Genomic DNA, 13191 nt, shown 5'->3' with positions numbered 1-13191 from the left:
TCTTCCTTCCTATCGATATTACAATTTTACTGGAAAACGATCTAGGTGGCTGGTGGCTGTGGAGTTAGTGAACTTTCTTTCTCATGTTACAACCGAGGAGTTTGAAATTAGAAAGCATAGTTTCCACTAACTCAACGTAATTCTCTGTTTTATGAATCAAATCGGATCAATTTCTGTTAATTCATTGTTTATTTTTAGCTATATTGTCTCAAAGAGGTCAAACACTATGATATTCTGTAAACTATACATATATGTATAGGTCATCTTTTAACTTTTCAGGTCAATACAAGTTGCCCAAGAGTGAAGAACATCTGTTCTTCGCTTTTCGCTTTTGAATAATGTGGATATAACAAATTTAATATTTGGTTGATTGGTTTGGTATGACAACTTTGTTGTCTTTTTGCAGATACTGACAACCATCAAGATTATTTGGCAATTTGTCAATAAAAACATATTAAAATTGTAGCATTGTGCGAGTGAGCGCCACATTTGTCATGAGCCGACTTGTGCTAGTAAACTAAAACCAACTAATGCCAACGTTTCGCGGATATATTTCCACTTCTTCAGGGCAAAGTGGAAATATATCCGCGAAACGTTGGCATAAGTTGGTTTTAGTTTTAGATAACCCATTTTCCTAAAATCCTGTGAAAATCAAGTACAATATGAACTCACAAGGAAATGAATCTTCAGACCAGATATGTTGAATGTTAGATTTCAGTCCAATTTCTCAGGACTTCCAAATATTGTCCATGTCCACAGAAGTCAGGAAATATTATATATTCTCAAAATGAGAACTATCATGATAACAATTACGAAAAATCATTTATATCAACATAAAAAGAAATTTTCGAATATGCTTACAATTTCTACAAATTTTACTAGCACAAGTCGGCTCATGACAAATGTTGCAAATATGTAATAATGTCTTCCTTCTGATTTCGTCAGAGCAAGTGTAACATTATATATTTTTAAAATTTGTCTCATCAACATGTTATCCATCACAATTATCGTAAGTAATTGCACAAGTGCATCAAAATTACCGATAATTTTGCATGACAGCGTATTGTCATGAGAACTGCATGAGTTCACCTTCGGTGTCTTTCTCCAAAAATGAAAATATTTCCCGAATAAACTGTTACGTTACTTGTCAAACTGATTTAGAATGGAATTGCCATAGATTCGAACTGTGTAAGATGCATAGAAACTATGCATCTATGAACAGAACAATTATCACAGTGCTGTTTCGATTCCTACAATGCAATTATCGCTGTAATTTTCGATGATTGTTCTCCATACACATAGAATTTTTGACAGGAGGGAAATATTCGTAGGTAATTGCACAAGTGCATCAAAATTACCGATAATTTTGCATGACAGCGTGTTGTCATAAAAACTGCATGAGTTCATTTTCATTTTTGGAGAAAGAGCCCGACACCGAAGGTGGAGGGCTCTTTCTCCAAAAATGAAAATGACCGAATGCAGTTTTTCAAGGAAAACACGCTGGAATGCGAAATTATCCGGTCATTTTGATGCACGAGTGTAATTCGGGGGAATATTTCCCGAATAAACTGTTACATTACCTGTCAAACTGATTTAGAATGGAATTTCCATAGATTCGAACTGTGTAAGATGCATAGAAACTAAGCATCTATGAACAGAACAATTATCGCAGTGCAGTTTCGCTTCCTACAATGCAATTATCGCTGTAATTTTCGATAATTGTTCTCCAGATACATAGAATTTTTGACAGGAGGGAAATATTCCCCATAAGTTCATCACTTTCTTCATCTGCTCATTGGAGTGCGATACTTTCAAGTCTGGATCATCAAACTGAACTCTTTCGTATGTGGAGAGTATTCACTCAATGTAGGAATCAAGACGGACAAACTATAATTTCCCAAGTCCAAAAATTGCTCTCCGAATAGAGAGAAAACACAATTTGACTACAGACACAAACACCGTAGTCCGATCTCAGACAGCTTCACAATTTCAGAACTTATTTTATTGCAAACCGTTACTAGCAGAATTGTCTCCTTGCACTCACTCACAGAAGATGAGACCATGATTACACATTGAAATGGTTGGACAACATATAATTTTCTGCGGTCTGATACACTGCACTACAGCGGTTAAGGGTTCAACTTTATTTTTCTATTTGCATTTTAAGCACTGCGAGATTCCTGTGAAAATACTCCATGATCGATGGATAAAATAGCATTATTTGAGTAGGAAATGGGTTATCCAACTGAACAGCTAGCTCTCATGCTAATAGAACAACAAGTATATATGTAGGCTTGGTTAATCGATCGTCTAGACTCTAGAGGTAAGATTCGATTACCTGGCCTTTCATCTTCTTCTCCGTGACTTTGTTCGGGTTTGTAATAATTAAACTCTTTCCAATTATTTACATCTATTTACAAAGCCACACTTATACAGTACAAGCTCAGTATTGAGAAGATCCTAATTACGTCTTAACTACAAGTTTCTCACTACGGTACTGAATTCCGTCTTTAACTCGTTTGTTGATTACTCGAAACGTCTTCGTTTATCACGTCTTCGTCGTAACTCAAGTTTTCGGTCGTCTCGTCTCTAACTTGTTCGCGACTCGTCTTAATCTAGTCCGCGAACCGTCTTTACGTCGTACGTCTTAAGTTGACCGACCGAACCTCACTCGTCTTCGACTTAACTTGAACTCTACCCGTCTTCGGCTTAATTTGAACTGCCTCTCTGCCGATTGGAACTTACCCTGTCTCGAATATCGACCTTCCTTCTTTGGGCTTGACCACACCCTTAGGGAAAGTACCATCCCCTAGTCCAATAACAGTTTTGCCGTACCGACCACAAAGCTCTTCGCGGATTCCTGGAAATCGAATATTCTCGAAGGACCAGAACCTGATACACAGATGTGACACATCTGGTACGACCGAATTGTCTTCGAACGTTCCCAACCCCCAGTATATCTCTTCAAGATTTACAACTCCATGACCTATCTTCGACACCCCGAAGAATTACACATCCTTTTCACATTATATGTACAATAGCAATTCGTTCCCTGTAAATTCATTGAAACTGTCATGACCTCGAAACTAGAAGAAACTAATAGGTCTCCAAGCATCCTGTTGACCATCTCAATTATTTACAGGGAACAATAACTGGATTCTACATATATCAGGGAACGTCAGTGAATAATCAGAGAGATCAAAGTAGGCTGCACGCATCACCCCACGAAATGAAGTTATAATCCGGAATTCATCTCTAGGTTCATAATTACGAAATATTATAAATAATTCATTTTGATATTCTCGAAAAGCTCATAATAAATTTCCCAAATCCAATTTGGTTAATGCGAAACGCCGTTATGCAGATTACTCCGTTGTATATTATCATTTCGGAAGTGGCCAAACATGACTTGTTTTAACTGGAATCCAAGGGAGCGCGCTACTGTCCACGTCACATTGTGCTTTGCCGGACCAGATAAGCTGGCAATTAGATCAAATTACCAGTCAGTTAGTGTCATAAAACCTACTAAATGTCAGTTGGACTGGAGCACAGAAGAAAAGTCAGAAATTCTTCCTGGATATATAGAAGTAGATGACTTAAAATCCATGATATAATACCCCTAATTATTTGGTTGTTTGGTTTTTGCTTTGAAAAACTTGTTTTTATTCTTTTTCGCTACTAGTCACCTACTCGTTTTGTTCCAAAACATTTCCGATCGATTGTATATTTTGATGAATAGTACATATGTACATTTTCTTTTTTTCAATGTTATCCTATTTTCTTTTGGCTCCATGAGTATATTCTTTGGTACCTGCAGAGCTCAATAAATAAAAAAATATAAATCATTAGCAGAAAAAGTTGAAAATTAGTAGGTTTCTACTGATGGAGACTTCAGCAGTGATATGTTTGAAGCTAACTGATTCAAAGAAAGAAAAAATTAAAATAATCACTACATCATTCATAAATAATTTTTTTCAACATGATTGATACTAACTGATAAGACTGATACTCACAATCTTAACTAGACAATCCCGATTTTTTATCAAACAATGTCGATCTGTGACCAAATATCTCTTTCCATCTTCACCTACCTCATTGCAGCCGCTAGCTAACTCGGGAGAGATCTGAAAGGGCGCCACCGATTCAATAATAAGATCAGCGACTTCCTCAGGAGGTGAGCTGGGTGAATCGGAACCTGAAATGCTACAAGGGGGAAAAGGATGAAGATCACTCAAACTCTCTCTCTCTCTCTATCTCTCTCTGAAAGTATAATTATACAGGGTGGCCATTTGAAAACGAAACAGACGAGATTACAGACGAAATAAAGTTTTTCGATAGAAATGCTCGGACAGATCGATTTCTGTTTCGAGGGGGACAACTTAAGATGTAGGTTACAGACGCATAGCGCTTCAACCCTTGCTACTACAACCCTCACCCCCGAATTTTGAATAGGGAAGATGGGGTGAGTGATACCTCATTTGAAAGGTATTTTCATACTGATTTCAGCACAGTAATTGTTTTTTCATTTTATGCATTAGTTCTCGAAATATTCTTAACTAAGTATTTGAAAATGAAGTGGTGTTTTCATGGCACTTGTAGTGTTTTGTGAAAAATCGACATTTTGAGCTTCAAAACAACCATGACTGTGGCTTCCTTCCTAACTAACTAACGCATGAATATTTCGAGAACTAATGCATAAAATGAAAAAACAATTACTGTACTGAAATCAGTATAAAAATACCTTTAAATTGAAGTATCACTCACCCCATCTTCCCTATTCAAAAATTGGGGATCTTAAGTTGTCCCCCTCGAAACAGAAATCGACCTGTCCGAGCATTTCTATCGAAAAACTTTATTTCGTCTGTAATCTCGTCTGTTTCGTTTTCAAATGGCCACCCTGTATAACAAACCAACAAATATATACAGAAATGCAAAATAACAATGAATAAAGCATGAAAATATTATAGTTCCTCACTGTGGTAACCTCTGTGAATAGTGGAATATCTGAATTATTGAAAAATGATAGTGTAAAACTGATACTAATAATAATAATTCCACCAGATCTGATCGAATTGTACAAATGTTCATATCAATGAATAGTATGATAGAATTTATAGTTCTGGAATCAGAAATTACTCACAGTTTTGTTAACTAACTATAATTTGAACTAGTGGTCTTCCCATATATGAAATAATACCTAAACAACTCGGGGGTCCAATTACAAATTAATCCTGTATTCGAAAACTCTGCTGATGTAACTCTTCTACTCTCAATGATCTTCTATTCAGGGGAAAAACTCTGCGCACTGTACTGCACCATATGACCAATGGGTCATTCACTTTCTCTCACTTCCCGAACTTGAAAACTCCCCAAAAATGTTTATTCAATACTGGATTCTCATGTATTCTATGGCCAAACTCCATACAATAACAATCCAACACGTCATTTACGACTTAACCCAGTCTAAAAACGCCGCAAAAACATAAAAACAATAGAAGAGGTCAGAGGAAGAAGCCAGGAGCTCACGTGATAATAGTTATCGTCGCCAAATATTCGCAACTGCGATGAGAATAATACCTCCCCAGGATCATTCCTTAATACTTAATTATATTTTTCACAATTAATTGTTTGTTTACATTTGATACTGAAAGTGTGAAAGTTTTTTCATTACTTACCGCCACTTGTTCTTTCTTGAGTTATATCAATTCAAAGAAAAATTGCAATTATAGTGCTTATCATAACCGCTCATCAACAAGGAGTTTTTTTGAAGAATTTATTATGGTAAAGATTCCCAGTTTAAAGAAAAAGGTTAAATTTGAGGAAGAAATTCTTGATTTTATTTTTAATGTCATAGAATATTTCGTTTTTTTTTTCAGGTCAGTTATACATGCACGATGAAATTATTAACTATTTCATCTGTATTATACCTCACTACATTTTCAATTATGTTCTGGAATTAACGGAATGCCAGATAATATATATGTTTCATACAAAATTCCCTTCGTTTTTCATTCCGATACTTCTATCTCAATTCAAATATCATAATCAGGTGGTCCTGTAATATTATTCAATCGAAATATATTTCAATCAAGAGCTGCCAATCGCATTCACTCTTCAATCTAGCATAGTTATTAACTGTCATTTAGATACACGAGTTATGAAATGAGAGTTACTGATCCAATTGTCCACTCTACCATTTTACAATTTTTTCATAATCGGAACGCATTTGTAATAAAATTTATATTCGACATTCTAGACTTGATTGGTTTTGATTTTAATCTGAATTTCGAACAATATTCAATGAATAATGAGTATCAACTGTCCATAATATTTGAAACAATTTGAAAGTGAATATTGTACTAGAATTTCATATGGTAGGATAATATACCTATTATTGTGTAGGTATTGATGCTCTGTTTTCATTCTCTGTATTGATAAGTGAATATCTTTTTATATTTTTTTACGTTATGTGAAATTCCAATTCAAATATCTTCATTTTTAGTAATAAAATAAACTATTCCTCTCAAAAAATTTCAACCAAACACGTAATGTTGTTCTAATGAGAGTTCTAGATAATAAGCATATTTTTTATTTTATGTATTTAGAATCTTGGAGAAACAAACAGGTGTGGAACCAAGAAACGGAATTCACAATAGAGAACATTAAAAAACAAAATCATGTCAATCAGAAAAAGGTATAACAGGTAGTAACTTGAAAAGCAACATTACATTACATCTAACCTAAGTAGCAAACATAACTCCGATCAAGAATTATACAAGGTATTACAATAGTGCGTTAGGCTTCCATTGCTGCCAAACCAGACATTTTAGAAATTTAGTTGAAAAGCATTAACTTTGTTTTTCCAATTCTGCATCTCCAGAAATTATTTTCTAATATACAAGGTGTTCCCAAATAAAATTATTCAAGAAATGAGTGATTTTTTAAATAGGACACCCCTTATATTTTTGAATATTTCGGATGCTCTTCAAAACATCTATCATGACGCAAAATATTAGGCATATTTTTCCAACAGTACGGATCTTATTCAGAAAAAACTGCAAAATTTCTACGAAACAGTAGTTCGGTAAAAACCCTCTACCGATTTCCAGAAGTGATAGAAACATGAAATTGATTAGAATTTCTTTTACCTTAAGAATTTGCCTAGTCATCGTTCCTAAATGATCAGCCTTTTTCATACAGGGTGTCCGTTATCAATGTCCAAATATGAAGAATTTAAAATTGTTTTTTCTCGATTTTTTCAAATGTCACATCCTGTATTTTTTCTCATGATGATGTACAAAGTTTTTTCTGAAAAAGATCCGTACCGTTAGAAAAATATCCCTAATATCATGTTAGATTTATTGAAGAGCATTCAAAATATGCGGAAATACGAGTATAAGGGGTGTTCCATTTAATTGAATAATTTGTTGTTTAATTTTATTTGGAACACCCTGTATATTAGAAAAAAATTTTCTGAGATGCAGCATTGAAAGTACAAAGGGAATGTTTTTCAACTAAATTCCTAAAACGTCTGGTTTGGCAGCTATGGAGGCCTAACGCACTATTGCAGGACCCTGTATAGAGGCTATAGAGCACACTCAAACACAATGATAGATTCAAACAGTTGAGACGGCAATAGTGAAAGGTACAAACTGACTCATGAAAAGTATAAAAAAAAGGAATTACAAATAAGAACTTACAGAGACAAAGGAAAACTGAAATTCAAGCAATTGTGTTCAATTGGCACAAATTTTTTATATTTTAATTTTTGTGGCGAGAGGTGAAATGTGTCAACCAAGTGTTGCAATTCATTGGGGAATCATTAAGCCTGAATTCAACATCAAATAACTAACTCATGTTGCCTTAGATTGTATTTCAGGATGTTGATTTTTATCCTCTCAAGAAAATCAGCAGCCTGCAGGATGACACAACAATTACATTGTTATTATTATTATTTCCTCATAAATGCTAATTCTACGATAATAGTATGGTCCTTGCTTTATAATACAACAAAACATAATATGCCTTCCAAGGCACCTCTTATCGTGAACCTTGAGACATCTCAAACTCCACTATAAATGCACAACCATAGCTTCCCAACAACTCTCAACACGATTCCTTCGTCTGATTGTATAGGAAACAACATTGCCCCCAGTTATGCATGTACGATCTCAGAGGAAGTCATCGAAGTATCAAAGTGGAAGAGGGAAAATAAGAGGATTGAATCAATCGAAAATGTTAACCCTATCAATGTTTATTGCAGAGCGTACCCCTAGTGAGTCGGAGATACGTTGCCATCAGGGCATATTATGGGAATTCTGCTCACGTAGCAAGGCGTGTTCAATTTTGTTAGAAAGATGACGGGATGTTGTTTTATTATAGATATCCGCATCGGGACTTAAGGATAATGCCGGGATCAGACGACTTTTTGCTCTTTTATATGGTAGTATTTTTGGTCCGCTCGTTAATACCAGGAACAATCCGATTACCAGTCGACTTTGCGGAGTTCCGTATGGCAAGAAATTTCTTGAATGTCGAGAAGAAGATCCAATTTTAGGAAAATACCCCCAATATTTTACGGTGAGAAGCTGACTAAGGAAAGGTAAGATTTCACTCCAATATTTCTTTCATTGGTCAAAAATGCACCATTCTGGCGTTGTAGATATGTAAAACCATACATGGAGGTCTCCTTGATATAATAAAAAAAAATTTCGATATTGAAATTAGATTGCCTTCATCAGGTAGATTCATCTGACCTTTAAATTTCATTTATTGTTTAGAGTCAACATCAACAAAATCATAAAATTGAATTCTCCGAAATTAATATTTCAATTGTAAATGTTGATTTGCATATTCATTTCACAGAAGAGTAAGAGAGAAGACCTTTAACTTTACCTGTTTATAATATCAGAGAATTTCAAATCACTTTTCATTCTAGATGTATTTTCAGCACTATATCTTCGAGTGTGTCGGAGGTGGAACAAATCAATAATTTTCAATTTTCAGAAAAATATAAACTATTTATTTGACAGGGTTGAAGGTCAGGTTGTTGGAACAAAAACCACCTCTCAGACCATTGCCGACATGTTTCGATTTCATTCTAAAATCTTGTTCAGGGCTCTATAATAAATTACAAGATTTTTTAAAACACTAATAAATAATAGATGGCCATGCAATTATTTTCCCTTTTTAATGTGAAATTATCTAGTACCTGTATGCTGAGCTGAATTATTTTAAATGTTTCTCTCACTATTAGTTTTTAATTTTTTTTTTTTTTTTTGCATTGTATTGTTCAGATATTTATGTAATTATTTATTCAATTGTTGTACAATTGTAATGTCTCCTTGTATATTCCAACATAGTTTATTTATTAGTGTAATCTTGTAATTTATTAAAGAGCCCTGAAAAAGATTTTAGAATAAAATCGAAACATGTCGGCAATGTTCTCAGAGGTGGTTTTTGTTCCAACAACCTGACCTTCAACCCTGTCAAGTAAATAGTTCATCAGTAAAAAAGGTCTCGGACCAAAAAATCAGAAAAATATAAGCTACTAAAATATTACAGGCAGCAAGAAGCTATTTTACCACCGTATTTTACCACTAACAAAAATATACTCCACCATATTTATGGCCAAAATATTCCTAGTTATGAGCTTGATTGCAATTAGAGGCAAGAGTGGAAATTAACACATATAGTATGTTAAAAACGTTTCTTAAAAAAAATAATCTTAGATACAAGTCAATCAATTCAATTAGTGAATTCAGTAATTTTGTTGAACTATACAAAAGGAAAATGAAGAACTGATGAGGAAAAATTGTATTAGTGAATAAAAAATTCCGAAATGTACGTCTGTCTTTATGGTAATTGTGTTATGCGATTAGTTAACCATTTACTTAATTTGTACAGTTTTATTTAATGCGTATTTTCTTTTGGTAAGTTATCAATTCTGTAATTTTTTTAATTGAAATTGTATTCCAAGACAAAAATAAACCAAATTTATCATTAATATATATCATTGTGAAACAGAGATAAAGTTGTCTTCTTGGATTATTTTTGTATTGCTTTTTTAATATTTTCGCATAGAAATTTCGATATGATTCTTTTTTATCCTTCAATTAATTGTGCTATTTTCAATTGTCATCATTTACTGTGGTATATAATGCAAAATATAACATTTTTTACTCCTTTCTGGTTCTTTTTTTTTTGTTTTCAGATTTATTCGGTGAAAACGAAAGATGAAATGATTTCGTTTGGAGGAAGAAGGAGAGGAAATAAATATGTCAGCTCATTTTGTGAACAAATTTACAAACCAATTACTACAACTATACGGAGAGATAGAGTTTCTGCTGAGATTTTTATCTGTTTTTATCTATTTGAGATAAATGATGCCCCGTTCACATTTCCTCTGCTTATACTGGGATTCATGGACACATACTTCATTGTTTTATCTTAACAATTTTTGTCATTACTCTTTTTCAATACATATATTGAGTTTATGCATTGACTACTAATGTATGTGAGTGACTAAAAAAATTATTTTAATCTGCTTTGTTATTATGTTCCCCATATTCATGAATAGCGAAGAGACATGACAGTTTTTCAATAATTGATGTTACAATTATAATATTTCTTCATTCAGAATTTCCAAATTATCAGTTCACAGTATTTCGTGTGAATTAGTTACGTATAGTTCAATTCCTTGCATAGATGACTAGAATTATCGAGTAAAAGAAAGAGCGAGCGCAAACGCTGAGTCCAAATATGCCAAGAAGCCACCACCTTCACGCGATTTCCTCCAAACAACCCGCCTGATGCTGCCGAACTCGCAAAGTATCTAAATTATTATATTACAGGGGTGTACTAACGACCTCATCTCAGACCAATATAACCAAATTTTGTTGACTCTCACATTTCGCAGCCAGCTCAATTTAGCGTTCTCTGTCGTCGCGATAGCTGGGAAAATGCTTCCTCAGCGTCTTTCCCGGCCGACGCGACGCTCCTCCCGCAAGTTTTATACAGTGATTATCACGTGACTAACAGTCATTGCTATATGGTTATCACGTCCATTAAAGTTAACATGATTTCGGGTTGGAGCTTCTTACCTGCGGTTTGTGGAATCAATTCGTAGAATAGATGGCGTTGTAAATCATGGAAGATTTCTACATCTTCGGAGTGAGAAATATACTCTATCTAGCTACTCAGTATTCAAATATATCAAGTACCTTCATGGAAATAGATAGTTGTACATCGTATTTGCAGCTTACCAAGGTCGAGTAAATTGAGACAGATGTACCCATGATTACATATTGAGATCCAACTTGTTGAATATTATGTGAATATTCGATGCAGCGTTGATAGGAAGAAAATTTCATGCATTTGTTTTAACTAACATCTGCAAACTCATCATAATTGGAGTCGGCTCTACGATCATAATCATGTAGGATGTTTGGGAAATATAATTTCTCAGGGAGTACTACTATAACTCAATTAATATGCAATATGTTGCGTAATGAATGCATTGAATTTTCTGGAGGAAACGGAAGAACCCATATAAGGGGTGTTTTTTTTGAGGTACATAACTTTAAGTTGGCATTACTGTTCAACATGGCGACCGATTCAACAGATGTCGAGTGATTTATTCTCAGTTTCGTTTGGCAATTCATCATGAATAGACTCACGCCTGAAAACGCTCGCAAATAGTGCAATTTCATTTCGAAAATAATGGTTCTGTGCGGAATACGTATCGCGCGATGAAGCGCACTTCTGGTTGAATGGCTACGTCAACAAACAAAACTGCCGCATTTGGAGTAAGGCTTATCCTAAAGTGTATGTCGAAACACCGTCACATCCAGAAAAACTGACTGTTTGGTGCGCTTTATGGGCTGGTGGAATCATTGGTCCCTACTTCTTCAAAAACGATGATGGCCAGAACGTTACAATCAATGGTGATCGGTATAGAGCCATGATTACTAACTTCTTCATTCCTGAATTGAACAACCATGATATCCAGGAGCTGTGGTTCTAACAAGACTGCGCAACATGTCACACAGCTCGTGCAACAATCGATTAATTGAAAGACACGTTTGGTGACCACCTAATTTCACGTTTTGGACCTGTGAATTGGCCTCCAAGATCTTGTGATTTAACACCGCTAGACTACTTTCTGTGGAACTATGTAAAGTCATTGGTCTATGCGATTGAGCCACAAACCCTTGACCATTTGGAAGACAACATTCGCCGTGTTATTGCCGATATTCGGCCACAAATGTTGGAAAAAGTCATCGAAAATGGGACGTCCAGATTGGACTACATCCGAGCCAGCCGTGGCGGTCATATGCCAGAAACCATATTCAGAATGTAATGCTACAAGATTATCTTGCGGATAAATGAAATTCATGTCTATCGAATAATCCATCGTTGTTTCATTGCAATTTAAAGTTCTATAGCTCTAAAACAAAACACTCTTTATTTAAAAATATTCACATAAATGGGGTGGGATGGAAATGTGGAAGGGATCTTGACTTTCAATATTGTTTTCATAATGTAAAATGAATTGCAGAAATTCGTTGTATTTTCTGATTACTAACAGGTTATCACCATCTTATTTCACCGACTCCAGAGGCCGTTAGCTAGCTTGGAAAATATACAAAAGGGCGCCACCGAATCATTAGGAAGTCAGGTAGGCTTTGGTGTATCGGAACCTGAAATGCTACAAGGGTGCAGAAGGACGGAATATACTTTATAATTATTCAATTTATCCACAAATTAATGCAGTGCAGAATAACAATGAATATGGCAGGAAAATATTATGAGTTTCAAGGTTGTTACCTCGGTGGACAGTGAAATACCTAAATCATTTAAAGATTATAATGTGTTACTAAGTACCCAATAATCCGTTCGAATCTGATCGAATCATACAGATGTTCGTACACAGAATTTGTATTCGAGAATTTATAGTCAATTCCTAATAGATCAGGAATTACTTACAGTTCTCGCCAACTAACTCAAATTTGGAATTGTTGTTTCCTATGTATGAAATAACATTTGAAACACCTTGGTGGTCCAACTCCAACATTTATTCCTTGACTGGAAGACTCTTCGGATGTTGCTCCTCCAATACTTAATAATCTTCTGTTCTGGGAAAAAATCTTCACACTTCAACTGTACAGAAAAATTGCAGGAAATGCTTCA

Source organism: Harmonia axyridis, chromosome 1 (genome assembly GCF_914767665.1).
Source record: "Harmonia axyridis chromosome 1, icHarAxyr1.1, whole genome shotgun sequence".
In the NCBI taxonomy this organism is placed as follows: Eukaryota; Metazoa; Arthropoda; class Insecta; order Coleoptera; family Coccinellidae; genus Harmonia; species Harmonia axyridis.
Note: the sequence above shows the minus strand (reverse complement) of the source record.